The following is a 15830-nucleotide window of genomic DNA, read 5'->3' as shown; positions in this document are numbered from 1 at the left end:
ATGCAATCCTCCCAAGGAGGGGACCCATCACCAGAGCCATGGCTAGGAGACTTCAAGAAGATTGGGCCAGAGATGCATGGGAAGACCCTAGGGTTCTCATGAGCCTTATGGTGGATTTTGGTCCCATGGGCTAAGTATGAGCCCACTTATCTTTGTACATTTTAGATTAGGGTTTCATTATTTTTGGGCCTTTTATTTAGGGCTCCATAGTGTAAGGAGGGTTGATGTGTCATTATTTTCCCCTATTTCTTAACCCTTTTTGTCACCATTTTAATTACTGATTAGCCTTAATTGTCAAATTAATTATGCAGTTTTATCATTTGGGCCTACTTGACTAATTTTGTGTTTTTAATTTAATATCAGGAGAATTATAAGGAATTGGGCTTGAATCCGGAATTGGGCTTGGACTTGAAGAGAGCAGACAATTTTATTGTATCAAATCTTATCTTATCAAGATTTTATTTCATCTAGATTTTATTTCATCCAATCTTATCTTATCTTGTCTAGATTTTATTTTATTTATGGGCTTGGACTTAAAATAAATTTGTAAGCTTTGGGGCTGAGGACCTATATAACAGCACCAGGGTTTTAGTTTAGGGGTTTTTTTTGGGAGAGGAGAATAATTCTAGGGTTTTAGAATTCCAGTTATTACTGTTCATGTACACTGTTCACGTAGAATAAATTTCGTTTTCTGCAATTTCTTTTCTGCTTCAATCTACAATTTCGTTTTCTGCTGATTAATGGAAGGCTAAGTCTCCAACGTGGTTTTCTCTTGAGGATCAAGCACAACTCTCTTTGAGGTTTTGTTATTACTGTTGAATCATGATCAGTTTTTCCTCTTCACCAATTACTCTGTATTTGTTGCTATTAATCCATGCATGCTTAGTGCTTGATTAATTGTCTCTGCGCTTAATTTATGTTCATGCTTAATGATCAGTTTTGTTCATGATTAATTGGTGTATGTGTTGCTTAATCACATAATGACAGCCTTATGTTAATTTTTTCTTAGTAATTTAATTTAGGGTTGGATTAAGTGGTTGAACTGGTTAGGGATAAATCCTCGTAACCTAGGATAAGAGACTTGCTTGTGAATCAAGGGGAAACAACATGTTTTAATTCTGTTATTTCTTTAATTCGAATTTGCTTGCTGTTTAATTTACAAAAACAAACAACCCCCCCCCCCCAATTCGTTACTGTTTCACTATTATCTGTTATGAACATTTGGTTGACCATTGCTCGTTGGGAGACGACCTAGGATCACTTCCTAGATATTGCATTTTTGGGAAAAATTTTAGGGACTTGTGTTTAGCAAAACTTAAAACGGCCATAACTTTTGCTACGGTTATCAGAATGACTATTATAATATATGCATTTGGTCCATTGCCGTTTTAAACTTGAAAAATCAGTTGTTTACTAAGTTTTTTTTTCTATTTTTTTAGTATTATTGTCTTATTTTTCAAAAATTTCCTTAGGCAGTTTTCATACTTAGACTTTGAATATTTGTCTAAAAATTTTTGTGCTATCTTTTCATGATTTTAGGTTGTTGCTCACAAAATTTCAGCTCATTTGGATATCGTTTGACTATAGTTGTAGTTTTAACCCTCCCCTGGTGCTTGTTTGAGAAACACATGATTTGCTGCATATAGTGCATGACTAGGGGCAATCCAGGTGATTTACAACCCTTTTATCTTGAAATAGATAGAACCTTTAATAGATTAGTTAGGCATAGTGTGCATCCTGGTCATTTTGTGCATTTTGAGCATTTTGAGCATTCTGAGTATTTTGTTGCTGGTGATTCTGAATATTCTGATTTTGAGCATTCAATTACTCATTTTCATACTGAGAACATGGCTCAACCTCCACCTCGTGAGAGGACTCATAGGGAGATGGCTGCACCTGATTTCACTTATGAAAGCTTGTGCATTTAATATCCCGATGAGGGTGTTCCATATGTTCTCAAGATTGGACTAATACATTTGCTGTCCAAGTTTCATGGTCTTGCAGGTGAAGATCCTCATAAGCATCTTAAGGAGTTCCATATTGTTTGTTCCACCATGAAGCCCCCTGATGTCCAAGAAGATCATATCTTTCTAAAGGCTTTTCCTCATTCTCTAGGGGGAGTGGCAAAAGATTGGCTATACTACCTTGCTCCCAGATCCATTTTCAGTTGGGATGACCTTAAGAGGGTGTTCTTGGAGAAATTCTTCCCTGCATCTAGGACCACTACCATCAGAAAAGACATTTCAGGCATCAGGCAACTTAGTGGAGAGAGCTTGTATGAGTACTGGGAAAGATTCAAGAAATTGTGTGCAAGCTGCCCTCACCACCAAATTTCTGAGCAACTCCTTCTTCAATATTTCTATGAGGAACATAGCAACATGGAGAGGAGTATGATTGATACTGCCAGTGGTGGAGCTCTTGGTGATATGACCCCTGCTGAGGCTAGGAATTTGATTGAGAAGATGGCTTCCAACTCCCAACAATTTAGTGCAAGAAATGATGCTATTGTCCTTAGAAGAGTCCATGAGGTGGCCATGGATTCATCTTCATCTACTGAAAATAAAAAGCTTGAGGGAAAACTTGATGCCTTGGTCAACCTAGTAACTCAGCTTGCCATGAATTAGAAATTTGCACCTGTTGCAAGAGTTTGTGGTCTATGTTCTTTTGCAGATCACCATACAAATGTTTGCGCTTTTTTGCAGCAATCTGGAGTCAATGAGCAACCTAAAGCTTATGCTGCAATCATTTATAATAGACCCCCTTAGCAGCAAAACCAACAACAATAGAATAATTATGATATTTCAAGAAACAGATACAATCCAGATTGGAGAAATCATCCAAATCTGAGATGGGCAAGTCCTCCACAACAACAACAGCCTGTCCCTCCTTTCCAGAATGCTGCTGGTCCAAGCAAGCCATATGTTCCTCCTCCAAAACATTAGCAGCAGTCACAACAAAGACAACAAGCAACTGAGGCTCCTCCTCAACCTTCCTTAGAAGAGTTAGTGAGGCAAATCACCATCCAGAATATGCAATTTCAGCAAGAAATAAGAGCCTCCATTCAGAGTCTGACGAATCAGATGGGGCAGATGGATACTCAGTTAAACCAAGCTCAGTCCCATAATTATGACAAATTGCCTTCACAAACTGTGCAGAATCCGAAAAATGTGAGTGCCATCACCTTGAGGTCTGGCAACCAAATTCAAGTGCCTCCACCAGTAGCAGCACCTGTATCTGAACCTGTCAAGCTTCATTCTACACCTGAAAAAGAGGATGAGATAGTTGCACAAAAGAGAAAGCTTCCTATCAAAAAAATTTCATGCAGGTGGACCTTCATCTAGTAATTCTGACTTACCATAGCCTCCTATCCCTCTTCCATTCCCACCTAGAGCAATTTCAAACAAAAAAATGGAACAAGTGGAAAAAGAGATCTTGGAGACCTTCAGGAAAGTAGAGGTGAACATACCTCTGCTAGATGCCATTAAGCAGATTCCAAGATATGCCAAGTTTCTAAAGGAGCTGTGCACCCACAAAAGAAAGCTCAAAGGCAATGAAAGGATTAGCATGGGCAGAAATGTGTCAGCATTGATAGGTAAATTTGTTCCTCAAATTCCTAAGAAATGTAAGGACCCAGGTACTTTCTTTATACCTTGCATTATTGGGAACAATAAATTTGAGAATGCCATGCTAGATCAATGAGCATCAGTTAGTGTCATGCCTCTGTCCATTTTCAATTCTTTATCTTTTGGACCTTTGCAATCTACAGATGTGGTGATTCATTTGGCAAATAGAAGTGTTGCTTACCCCACAGGTTTCATAGAGGATGTGCTGGTTCGGGTTGGTGAACTTATTTTTCCTGTTGATTTTTATGTTCTTAATATGGAAGAGGGATTTTCCCATGGTTCAGTTCCAATTATTTTAGGCTGGCCATTTATGAAAACAGCCCGAACCAAGATAGATGTTTATGCTGGCACATTGTCTATGGAATTTGGTGATATTGTTGTTCATTTTAACATTCTTGATGCCATGAAACATCCATCTAAGGATCATTCTATTTTTCGTGCTGAGATAGTATCTGATCATTGATGATTATATGTTTAATTTTGATTTTGTTCTTCATGGTAGGAAATATCCATTTTTATCTGATCTACACACTTGTCATTCCTTATGCATTGAATCTGAATCTGAGTTTGAATTTGATCCTGTATCTGATTTTAATGCTGAGAATGAATTTGAATTTGAGTCTGGTTATGATTTTCTGGGTGTTGTACCTCTTGATGTTGATTTTTTAGAGTCAAAATGCACTAACCATGTTGCAGGAAGTTCATATACTTCTGACTTGCTTTATGAGGTACAGGCTGAGGAACTTTCTTCTTCTCCTACCCTGGTTCCTCCCACTATTCAGCCACTAACCACACCAGAGTTGAAGCCTTTACCAGTAACCCTCAAGTATGCTTACTTGGGGGACAAGGAAAAATTTCCAGTGATCATCTCTACGTCCCTTGCTGTTGAGCAAAAGGAGAAGTTGTTGTTAGTGCTCAAGAAGCACAAGAAGTCCATTGGATTGACTTTAGCAGACATTCCTGGTATTAGCCCATCTACTTGCATGCATTGGATACTTTTAGAGGATGGAGCTAAGCCAGTGAGATAGCCACAGCGGCGACTCAACCCCATCATTCTAGATGTGATAAAAAATGAAGTGACCAAACTCTTACAAGCTGGAATCATCTACCCCATTTGTGACAGCCAGTGGGTGAGTCTAGTCCAAGTGGTTCCTAAGAAGACAGGCCTCACAGTAATTAAGAATGAAAGGGATGAGCTTATCCCCATAAGAGTGCATAGCAGCTGGCGAGTCTGCATTGATTATAGGAGGTAGAACCAGGTAACCAGAAAAGATCATTTTCCCATGTCATTTATTGATCAAATGCTTGAGTGCTTGGCAGGTAAGTCTCATTACTGTTTTCTTGATGGTTTTTCTGGTTATTTAAAAATTCATATTACTCCTAAGAATCAAGAAAAGACCACATTCACCTGTCCCTTTGTCACTTTTGCCTATAAGAGGATGCCCTTTGGCCTATGCAACGCCTTTGGTACCTTCCAGCAGTGTATGCTTAGCATTTTCAGTGACTTTTTAGAGAGTTGCATAAAGGTGTTTATGGATGATTTTACTTTTTATGGATCCTCTTTTGATACATGTTTGGATAGTCTGGATAGAGTTCTTAGTAGATGCATTGAAACTAACCTCGTGCTGAATTTTGAAAAATGTCACTTCATGGTAGAACAAGGTATAGTTTTAGAGCATATCATTACCAGTTGGGGCATAGAGGTAGACCCTGCAAAAATAGATGTTATTTCACAATTTCCTTACCCCGCTTGTGTGCTAGAGGTTCCTTCTTTTCTTGGTCATGCAGGGTTTTATTGGCACTTTATCAAGGATTTTAGCAATGTGGCCCTTCCACTATCCAATCTACTGCAAAAGGAGGTGGAGTTTGATTTTGATGACCGATGCAAAGAGGCTTTTGATTGCCTCAAGCGTGCGGTGACTACCACCCTATCATCTAGGCTCCTGATTGGAGAGCCCCATTTGAGCTAATGTGCGATGCATCCAATTACGCATTAGGGGCTGTCCTTGCTCAAAAAGATTGATAAGCTACCTCGAGTGATCTATTACACTTCCAGAACTTTGGATGTTGTTCAAGTAAATTACACTACCACAGAGAATGAGCTATTAGCGATAGTTTTTGCTCTTGAGAAATTTCGTTCATATTTACTTGGTACTCGTGTTATTGTTCATACTGACCATGCAGCTCTGAAGTACCTATTGAAGAAGGTTGAACCAAAGCTTGGATTAATCAGGTGGATGCTTTGGCTCCAAGAGTTTGATTTGGAGATCCGTGATCGGAGCGATGCACAGAACCTCGTGGATGACCATCTGAGTAGGATTGAGCGTGTGTCTGAGGACTTACCCATTCGGGATGATTTTCCGAATGACCATTTGTACATTATGTATAGTATTTATGATTCCTTCCCCACTCCCTGGTTTGCTAATATTGTGAATTATTTGGTTGCTTTTGTGTTTCCTCCTTTTGCATCTAAAGCTCAAAATGATAAAATTAAGAGCGATGCTAAGCATTATATTTGGGATGAACCCTATTTGTGGAAGTTGTGCAGTGACCAGGTTATTAGGAGATGCATTCCAGACCATGAGATTGACTCAGTCCTGCAATTCTGTCATTCTTCAGCATCAGGTGGCCATCTTGGCATATAGAGGACAGCTCACAAGGTGCTTGACTACAGTTTCTATTGGCCCACCATCTTCAAGGATGTGTGGAGAATCTATAGCACTTGTGAGCCTTGTCAGAGAGCAGGCGGCTAACTTTCATGGAGACAACAAATGCCTCAACAACCCATGTTATTCTATGAGGTGTTTGATGTTTGGGGTATAGATTTTATGGGGCCTTTCCCTGTCTCTTTTGGTTTTGTTTATATTCTCCTTGCTGTTGATTATGTTTCAAAATGGGTGGAAGCCAAACCCACCAGAACTAACGATGCTAAGGTTGTTGTAGATTTTGTTAGATCTAATTTGTTTTGCAGGTTTGGAGTCCCTAGAGCCATCGTTAGTGATCAAGGCGCCCATTTTTGCAACTGATCCATGTATGCCTTGCTCAAAAAGTATGGGGTTATGCACAGAATTTCCACACCTTACCACCCCCAAACTAATGGGCAGACTGAGATTTCAAACAGGGAGATAAAAAGGATCTTAGAGAAGATTGTGCAGCCGAACAGAAAGGATTGGAGCACCAGGCTGGATGATGTTTTTTGGGCGCATAGGAATGCTTACAAAGAACCCATAGAAATGTCCCCTCATCGGGTTGGCTTTGGCAAGGCATGTCATCTTCTTGTAGAGATAGAGCACAAGGCCTACTGGGCTGTAAAGACATGCAACTTCTCTATTGATCAGGCTGGAGAGGAAAGGAAGTTGCAACTAAGTGAGCTAGATGAGATCCGTTTAGAAGCCTATGAGAATTCCAAATTCTACAAGGAGAAGACCAAGAAGTTTCATGACAGCTTGATAGCTAAGAAGGACTTCGTGGTTGGGCAGAAAGTTTTATTGTACTACTCTAGGCTCGGACTCATGAGTGGTAAGTTAAGGTCAAAATGGATTGGTCCTTTTGTGGTGACTAGTGTTTTTCCTTATGGTACAGTTGAAATCAAAAGTGAATCCACAAATAAGAGCTTCAAGGTCAATGGACACCGGCTGAAACCATTCCTCACAAATCCCTCCTTAGTGGATGTAGTGGTGGAGGAGACCTCCTTACTTCACCCTACTTCTCTTCCGCCATCACTTAGGGAGTTTTCTTTTTCTATCTCCTTCTTTTCTTTTATTGCACTTGTCCAAATTTATTGATTGTTTTGATTGCTCTTGATCTTATGATTGTGCTACATTGAGGACAATGTGTTGTTTAAGTGTGGGGGGGGGGGGGGGAGATTGTTCTTTATTTGGGGTTTTCTTGTTTAATTTTGTTAGGTTTTCTAGGTTAATTTTGTTATTTTGGTTTTATGTTTTGTGTACAACATTGCATGTTTCTCTTTGAATTTTGGGTTATGTATAGGTAATGGGTAATAGTTTTTGAAATAGGAGTTTCTTGGCATTTTGTGAATTGAAATCCTTGTTTTTCTCTACATGTCAAGTTAGTTTTGAAGGTTCGAATTGAAAGTGATAGATTTACCCTTGGTGAGAATTTGAGCCATCATCATCTATTTTATTCGGTGTGTTTTGCCCCATTGATTGCTTGCACAATAGCCTTGGCTTGACTCTTCTTGATACTTCTTGCTTCATATGCATGTTGGGAGATGATTTAGGCATTTTGTTCTTATAAGCCTCTAGCCAAATGAGCCTAACTTGAATTAATTCCTTTGATAGCCCCTTTGAGCCTATGTTCCTCGACTATGTTCCCCTTTCTTTGTTTTGAAGCTCATTACAAGCCTTAAGTGAAAAATCATGATTTCACCCTACCCTTAAGGAATTTTGGAGCTTTGGAATTGTTTTGGGAATAAGTGTGAAGGGGGGGGGGGGGTATGTTTCATTGGATGATATGTTTTTGTTGGCCATGCTTGATGATGTATTTTGGCCATGCTTGATGTATATACATATATTGCCTAATTGTTACTTTATTTTTCAAATGCTTTCAATTGCTACTCTTCACGTTAAAAAAAAATGAAAAAAAATCAATAAACGAAAAAAAGGAAAAGAATGAGGTTGAATAAATGAGGTCTTCGTTTGAAGACTTGGTTGATTTTGTTTTGGGTTTATTTTTTTTAAGGCTTAATTTGTAATTTTGGTTTTGGGGTTTACTACTTTTTCTTACTTCTCACTTATTCCCCATTGCTCATTTATTCCTTTGGGTTTTAGCTACTATCCCATACTTTGCTCTACCTTGTCCTTGGCCCCATTACAACCTTAAAAGACCTTTTGATCCTCATGTGCATGTGTTTGTGATGTGGTTGTCAATTTTAGAGTCTTGCCAAGTCTATGTGATGTTTGTTTTCATGGGTGCTCTGAGAGTAAACAGTAGCCTAGACACTTGAGAGATAGAGTGCATATCTTGTGATGCTTTATCACTTTTCATTCTTGAGCTGATTGACTATCTTGCCATGTTTGAGATGCTTGGATGATTTTCATGACGGCCTTGATTCTTTAACTCTTTACGTGTTGGATGTCACCCATTCTTTTCATTCCTTGAGATTCATTGAGAAATATGTAATTGTTTTTGTGTCTGTTTGTTTCTCTTTAATGTCTCTGGATTTGTTCCTTGCTTTGCTTTTTGATTTTTCCCAGGAGTGTAAAAGGCTAAATGTGGGGGGATTTGATGTGTCATTATTTTCTCCTATTTCTTAGCCCTTTTTGTCACCATTTTAATTACTGATTAGCCTTAATTGTCAAATTAATTATGCAGTTTTATCATTTGGGCCTACTGGATTAATTTTGTGTTTTTAATTTAATTTTAGGAGAATTATAAGCAATTGGGCTTGAATCCGGAATTGGGCTTGGACTTGAAGAGAGCAGGCAATTTTATCAAATCTTATCTTATCCAGATTTTATCACCTCTAGATATTATTTCATCCAATCTTATCTTATCTTATCTAGATTTTATTTCATCTAGATTTTATTTTATCAAATCTTATCGTATCTTGCCCAGATTTTATTTTATTTATAGGCTTGGACTTAAAACAGATGTGTAAGCTTTGGGGGCTGAAAACCTATATAACAACACCAAGGTTTTAGTTTTCAGAGCCTTTTCGTTTTGGGAGAAAGAATAATTTTAGGTTTTGCAATTCCAGTTTTTACTATTGACGTAGTAATAAAATTTCGTTTTTTGCTTCAATCTATAATTTCGTTTTCTATTGATTAATGGAAGGCTAAGTCTCCATCATTGTTTTCTCTTGAGGATCAAGCACAACTCTCTTTGAGGTTTTATTATTACTATTGAATTCTGCTCAGTTTTTCCTCTTCACCAATTACTCTGTATTTGTTGCTATTAATCCATGCATGCTTAGTGCTTGATTAATTGTCTCTATGCTTAATTTACGTTCATGCTTAATGATCAGTTTCGTTCATGATTAATTGGTGTATGTGTTGCTTAATCACATAATGACAACCTCATGTTAATTTTCGCTTAGTAATTTAATTTAAGGTTGGATTAAGTGGTTGAACTGATTAAGGATAAATTCTCGTAACCTAGGATAAGAGACTTGCTTGTGAATCAAGGGGAAACATGTTTTAATTTTGTTATTTTCTAATTAAAATTTGCTCACTGTTTAAATTACAAAAACAAATACCCCCCCCCCAATTCGTTATTATTTAATTACTATCTGTTATGAACATTTGGTTGACCATTGCTCGTTGGGAGACAACCTAGGATCACTTCCTAGATACTGCATTTTTAATGTTTATTTGATTCGGGTTCGGCCTCGATCACCAGGGTTAAATTTAGAAATAAGGCATTGTTGAAAGAAACATTGATTGTTTGATCAAGTGGCCTCGGAATAATTAAGAAGGGGGGTTGAATTAATTATTAATGTGTCTTGACTAATTAAAACATTATCCTTCTTAATGTTACGAGATTCAACTAGGCTTTTACTACTAAGTTAAGAAAGTAAAGAACAGAAACAATAACTTTACCAAAAGTAAAAGCGGCAATTAAAAGTACACAACAGAAATTAAAGAGTGTAGGGAAGAAGAAAACAAACACAAGATTTATACTGGTTCGACAACAACCCGTGCCTACATCCAGTCCCCAAGCAAGTGGATGTACCCTCCACTTGAACTGATCCACAAGAGATGTACCCTCTCTTGTTCTCAGTATAACAACCCAAGTAGATGTACTCTCTACTTGTACCACAATGGATGTACCCTCCAATGTGTTAGGACAAAGAATTATTAGGCGGTTAGTCCCTTGAATTCTTTGTGAGGGGGATACAAAAGATATCTCAGGCGGTTAGTCCTTTGAAATCTTTCGTATAAAGGGAAAGGGAAAAAGATATCTCAGGTGGTTAGTCCTTTGAAATCTTTTGTAATAAACAGAAGATATCTCAGGCGGTTATTCCTTTGAAATCTTTTGTCAAGAGGGAGAAGGGAAGAAACAAAAGAATTCTTAGGCGATTAGTCCTTTGAATCTTTTGACAAGAGAAAGAAGTGAATGAAGAAGAAGAGTAGCATAAGTTTTTGAACAATGAACTTTTCTTGGAAGAAAAAGTATTGAACAAAAACTCTATGAAAGAAATCTGTTGATCATAAAAAGAAATCAATCTTTTAGAATGAAAGGAATCAGTCTTAGTTCATTTTTGAAATTTGTGCCATGGTCACATATTTATAATCATTTGATGACTCAAGTTAAAGTTTGTGACTCTTGGCAATTTCTTTAAAACTAGTCACTTTAAAAATTGTGACTCTTTTGAAAAACTAGTCACTTAAAGGTTGTGACTTTTGAAAAATCTTCAAAAACAAGTCACCTTAAGAATTGTGACTTTTGGTAATTTATTTATTGAAATCAGTCACTGGTAATCGATTACCTTCATAGTGTAATCGATTACACATCAACAGATGTGACTCTTCATGTTTAAATTTAAAAATCAAAACGTTTAGAAACTCTGGTAATCGATTACGAGTATTGTGTAATCGATTACACAAGTTTAAAATGATTTGAAAATGTTGTATCACTAGTTATGACTCTTGAAATTTGAAATCTAACATTTTAAAACATTGGTAATCGATTACTACCTTCTGGTAATCGATTACCAGAGAGTAAAACTCTTTGGTAAAAGATTTTGTGAAAAATTCTTGTGCTACTCAATGTTTTTAAAAACTTTTTTAGAACTTATCTTGATTAAGTCTTCTCTTGATTCTTGAATCTTGAGTCTTAAATCTTGATCTTGATTGTTCTTGAATCTTGATTCTTGAAACTTGATTGAATCTTGAGACTTGATTATACTTGAATCTTGATTCTTTGAAACTTGATTCTTGAAGCTTTTTGACCCCTAATTCTTTGGAACTTGCTTAACTCTTGATTCTTTGGCATCATCAAAATAATCTTGGAAGTCATTGCTTCCACATTGATAATTGATGGTTTAAAACAGAATTAAACTAAGTCTAGGCTAAAAACAATAAAAATTGCAAGTAAGTAAGATTGACAGCAGTAAGTAAAGGTGTAGGGTCTTTCTAAGAAACCAGCTGATGTATATAAAGATGTTTCTCTAATCAATCATGCTTTTGTGTTCTATGTTGTAGCCTAAATTACTAAATCTCGATCCCTGGTTAGGCTGAATCAATCCAAGCTTCGTCCTCAGATCCCTCTTGTTAGACTAGGCTCAATTTACACAGCCCTCCTAGGTTTAGACTAACTTAAACTAAGTTTCATCCTCAGATCCCTCTTGTTGGACTAGACTCAACTTAAATAGCTTACGAAAGTTTAGACTAATTTAGCCTAAGCTTTGTCCTCAGATTCCTCTTGTTGGACTAGACTTAGACCAAACAACATTATTGTAACAACATATTTAAAACCAAAACTTAATTTGCAGATCCCTCATTTAAGACTAAGTTTCAATCCTGCTTCATTCAAGTTCTAAGGCAACAGTACATTTCCCAATGCTAAAGTCACCTAACTATGCACACAAATGGTTGATCAGACCAAAAGCATACAAAATTTAAGCATCAAAAGAAGCATTGAACACAAGAAACACAATCAATTAGATTTTAAAGTAATTACATCAGTTGTTCTTTAGAAATCCCCAACAAGGATGTTTAGCCAACCATTACAGAAAAACCCTAATAATAATGAGATTAGGAGTAGAGAATAACTGCTCCTTACACAAGAAGGGGGATCCCTCCTCCTCTTCTCAGCATTTCACAATCACTTTGTAACTCACTAATCTCTCTCTAATTACAAAACCTAGGTATCTTTGCAAAAGTTGCTCCTCTTGCTGCCTCCAGAGCTCTTTTCTAGAAAATAGGCACTATGGTGTGCTTTGACTTCTATGTATGATGGTGATTCTTTGGATTGTTACCCTAATTTTTCACAAACCAGCTTTAAATAGGCTGTAAACCCGCGATGTTGCACTTATCGCCACCCTCGTGCTTAGCGCGAGTAAGTGGATTTGAGCTTAGTGCTAGTCGTGCGCTGACCTTAGCAGAAGACAACTGTTGTGCTTAGTGCACTGATCTCGCGCTTAGTGCGCGGCCTTGATATTGATGCTCTGCCAGATTCTTCTGTCGTGCTAAGTGTGCTGAGACTGCACTTAGCGATGGATGTGTGCTTAGCCCAACTGCTGAGCTGAGCTCAACTGTCACTTTTAGCACTTCATGACTTAGCCTCTTTTTCACCTGAAATTGCACAGATTTCATCATTAAATCCAATGGAAATATTCTAGAGACAACTTTAACAATAAACAAGATTTATTTACAAAATTACTACAAAATAACCATAAATTGGGGAACTATACAAGTTTTGGAAAATGTTTTCTATACAAAAGTTAGTCGTATAAGACGACTAACACAGGGCATATTCTTTTAGGAAGGCCATGATAGTTTGATAGAAAGATCATTTACAATGGCCTAACTAATGAGATTACCCTCACCCATCTTGGCACTAAAGTTGTGTTACATCCTTAAACACCTTCACAGGTAGCTAAGGATCAACTTACAATGAAGGACAAGAGGGATGAGGAAAAGATAGAAAAACAAAAGAAAAAAATGGACAGTAAGGCCTTAGCTCCAAAAGTCAAGGAGAAGGAAAAAGAGGGAAGGTGTTCCTATAAGAAATTTGTAAAAAAGGAGAGTCATTTTGCAACAAAAGGAGATATTAAGAGAGCTCTTCTTCTCAAGCAATCTTTCTACCTTCTCCTTTCAAGGGAGACTTCCCTTAGCACTGCCACAATTCTCCCACTTGAGACCTATTAGTCGATGAATACGACCAACTTTTGTGTATAAATCTTGTGTAAATTGTATCAAACTTCCCTAATTTATGGTTGTTTTGTAGTGTTATAAGTACTTTCTGTTAAGTATGGGTAATAAAAACTTAGTACTTCCATTTTGTGTGTTTAATAATCATTTTCTCTCAATTTCAGGTTAATTAGGCAAGTTTTTAAAGTGTTTTTTTCACCTTCTTGCTAAGCCAATCCGTTGGCTTAGCGAGCGTCCGCTAAGTGCAACACTCATTGGCTAAGCGCAAGGAACAATCTGGAAGAAGATGAGTTGTACAGGTTCGCTAAGTGCACTGCTTCATCTCACTAAGCGCACCACTTCAGTCCATCCACTAAGCGAGAAAGGCACACGCTCAGCCGAAATTCACTAATGTGCACTAAGCGGTCCAGAATTGCGCTAAGCGCACGAGCACGAACAAGGCCACCTATTTAAGCCTGAAATCAGATTTTGTGAGGGGAGTTTGGATTAGGATTCAAAGCTTTGCATGTCTAGAGATTGTAGAGAGAGAAAGGTCCAAGTTCCAGAGAGTTTTGAGACATTTTGCTGTGTGAAGATCTACAGAGACTAGAGCTTGAAGCAGGAGCCATTCTGAGAGCTTGAGATGATTTTGTGAGTGATTGTGAGATCCTAGAGGTGAAGGAGACATCCTCACCACTTGTATTTTTGCAATATTTCATCTTGTTCTTCTCTTTGTTGTAAAGAAGGCTTCCTGGTTATGGAAAGCTAAATCCTCTGTTGTATCTTCCCTGTAGGTACCTGATGTAAATATATTTCTATCTATTTAATGATGTTTTGTGTGTTCTCTATGCTATCTATTTTTCACTCTAGTATGCCTTTACCTTGATCACGTAGATGCATGCTTTGTTAGGGTCATTCAACAGTGGAAACTGGTTTGATTCTAAAGTCCTTGATAGTACAGGGCTAAGTTGTCGTACTATCACGAGGAATTGAGGTGTGATAATTTAATTGTGTATGTGTGTCCTAATGCGGTCCTGGTTGAGTTTAGTCCAACAAGAGGAATCTGCGGATGATGCTTGATCAGGATTAGGCTAAACTATCATGAGGAATCAGGGTTTAGTATATCAAGAGACACCATAGGAACACATGAGCATTGTTAGATAGAGAATATCTTTTTAGCATCAGGCACCTATTAGGAAGGCCAACGTGTTTTCTACTTGTTTTTACACATCATTTTTCTCGCGTGATTTTCCTTTTTGCACAGATAGTTTACACATCTATTCATATTCACACTTATCTTTACACACCAGACACCTATTTGTTGAAATAGCTTACCAAATAACAAAAGTTCCCCGAGAGTTCGATACTCGGTTCTTACCATTTTATACTACTTGTGCGATCTGGTGCGCTTGTCGGAAGTGAACAAGACCATTCCCTAAAGGTCCAAGAACTCTTACAGGAATTTGGTGATGTATTTCCCAAAGAGATACCCCCTGGGCTACCTCCTCTTAGGGGAATAGAACACCAAATAGACTTAGTCCCAAGAATAAGCCTTCCTAATAGGCCAGCTTATAGGACTAATCCTCAAGAGACCAAGGAGATTGAATCCCAAGTTAGGGAATTATTGGAGAAGGGCTGGATCCAAGAGAGCCTTAGTCCTTGTGTTGTGCCTGTGTTGTTGGTGCCAAAGAAGCATGGTAAGTGGAGAATGTGTACAGATTATAGGACCATCAACAACATAATTGTGAAGTATAGGCACCCCATTCCTAGGCTTGATGATATGCTTGATGAGTTGCATGGTTCAAATATATTTTCCAAAATTGATCTTAAAAGTGGTTATCACCAAATAAGGATGAGAGAAGGTGATGAGTGGAAAACCGCTTTCAAGACCAAGTTTGGGTTGTATGAGTGGCTAGTGATGCCTTTTGGGCTCACTAATGCACCAAGCACCTTCATGAGGATAATGAATCATGTCCTAAGAGAGTTCACAGGTAGGTTTGTAGTTGTTTATTTCGATGATATCTTAGTATATAGTAGGGACCTAGATGATCACTTAGGACATCTAAGGAAAGTTCTTTTAGTTCTTAGGAAACACACTCTCTTTGCTATTATAGATAAATGAACCGATAGTGTAGTCTTCTTAGGTTTTGTGGTTAGCAAAAATGGGGTCCATGTTGACCCTAAGAAAATCAAGGGCATCCAAGAGTGGCTCACCCCAAAAAGTGTAGGAGATATTAGGAGCTTCCATGGGTTGGCAAGTTCCTATAGAAGGTTTGCTCCTAATTTCTCTACACTTGCTTTGCCACTTAATGAGTTGGTGAAGAAGAATGTGGCATTCACATGGGGTGAGAGACAAGAGCAAGCCTTTGCTTTGCTCAAAGAAAAGCTCACC

General features: G+C 37.8%; 1 non-coding gene across 1 annotated transcript; it reads right to left on the bottom strand.

The window, feature by feature from the left end:
- Window positions 1–2225: 2225 nt before the first annotated feature.
- LOC114391353 lies at window positions 2226–2332 on the bottom strand. Its single transcript, XR_003662143.1, has one exon. It is a non-coding gene; the product is annotated as a small nucleolar RNA R71 (small nucleolar RNA).
- Window positions 2333–15830: the final 13498 nt, after the last annotated feature.

This window comes from Glycine soja, chromosome 16, assembly GCF_004193775.1.
Source record: "Glycine soja cultivar W05 chromosome 16, ASM419377v2, whole genome shotgun sequence".
Taxonomy (NCBI): domain Eukaryota; kingdom Viridiplantae; phylum Streptophyta; class Magnoliopsida; order Fabales; family Fabaceae; genus Glycine; species Glycine soja.
This window is presented reverse-complemented; position numbering and strand designations above follow the sequence as displayed.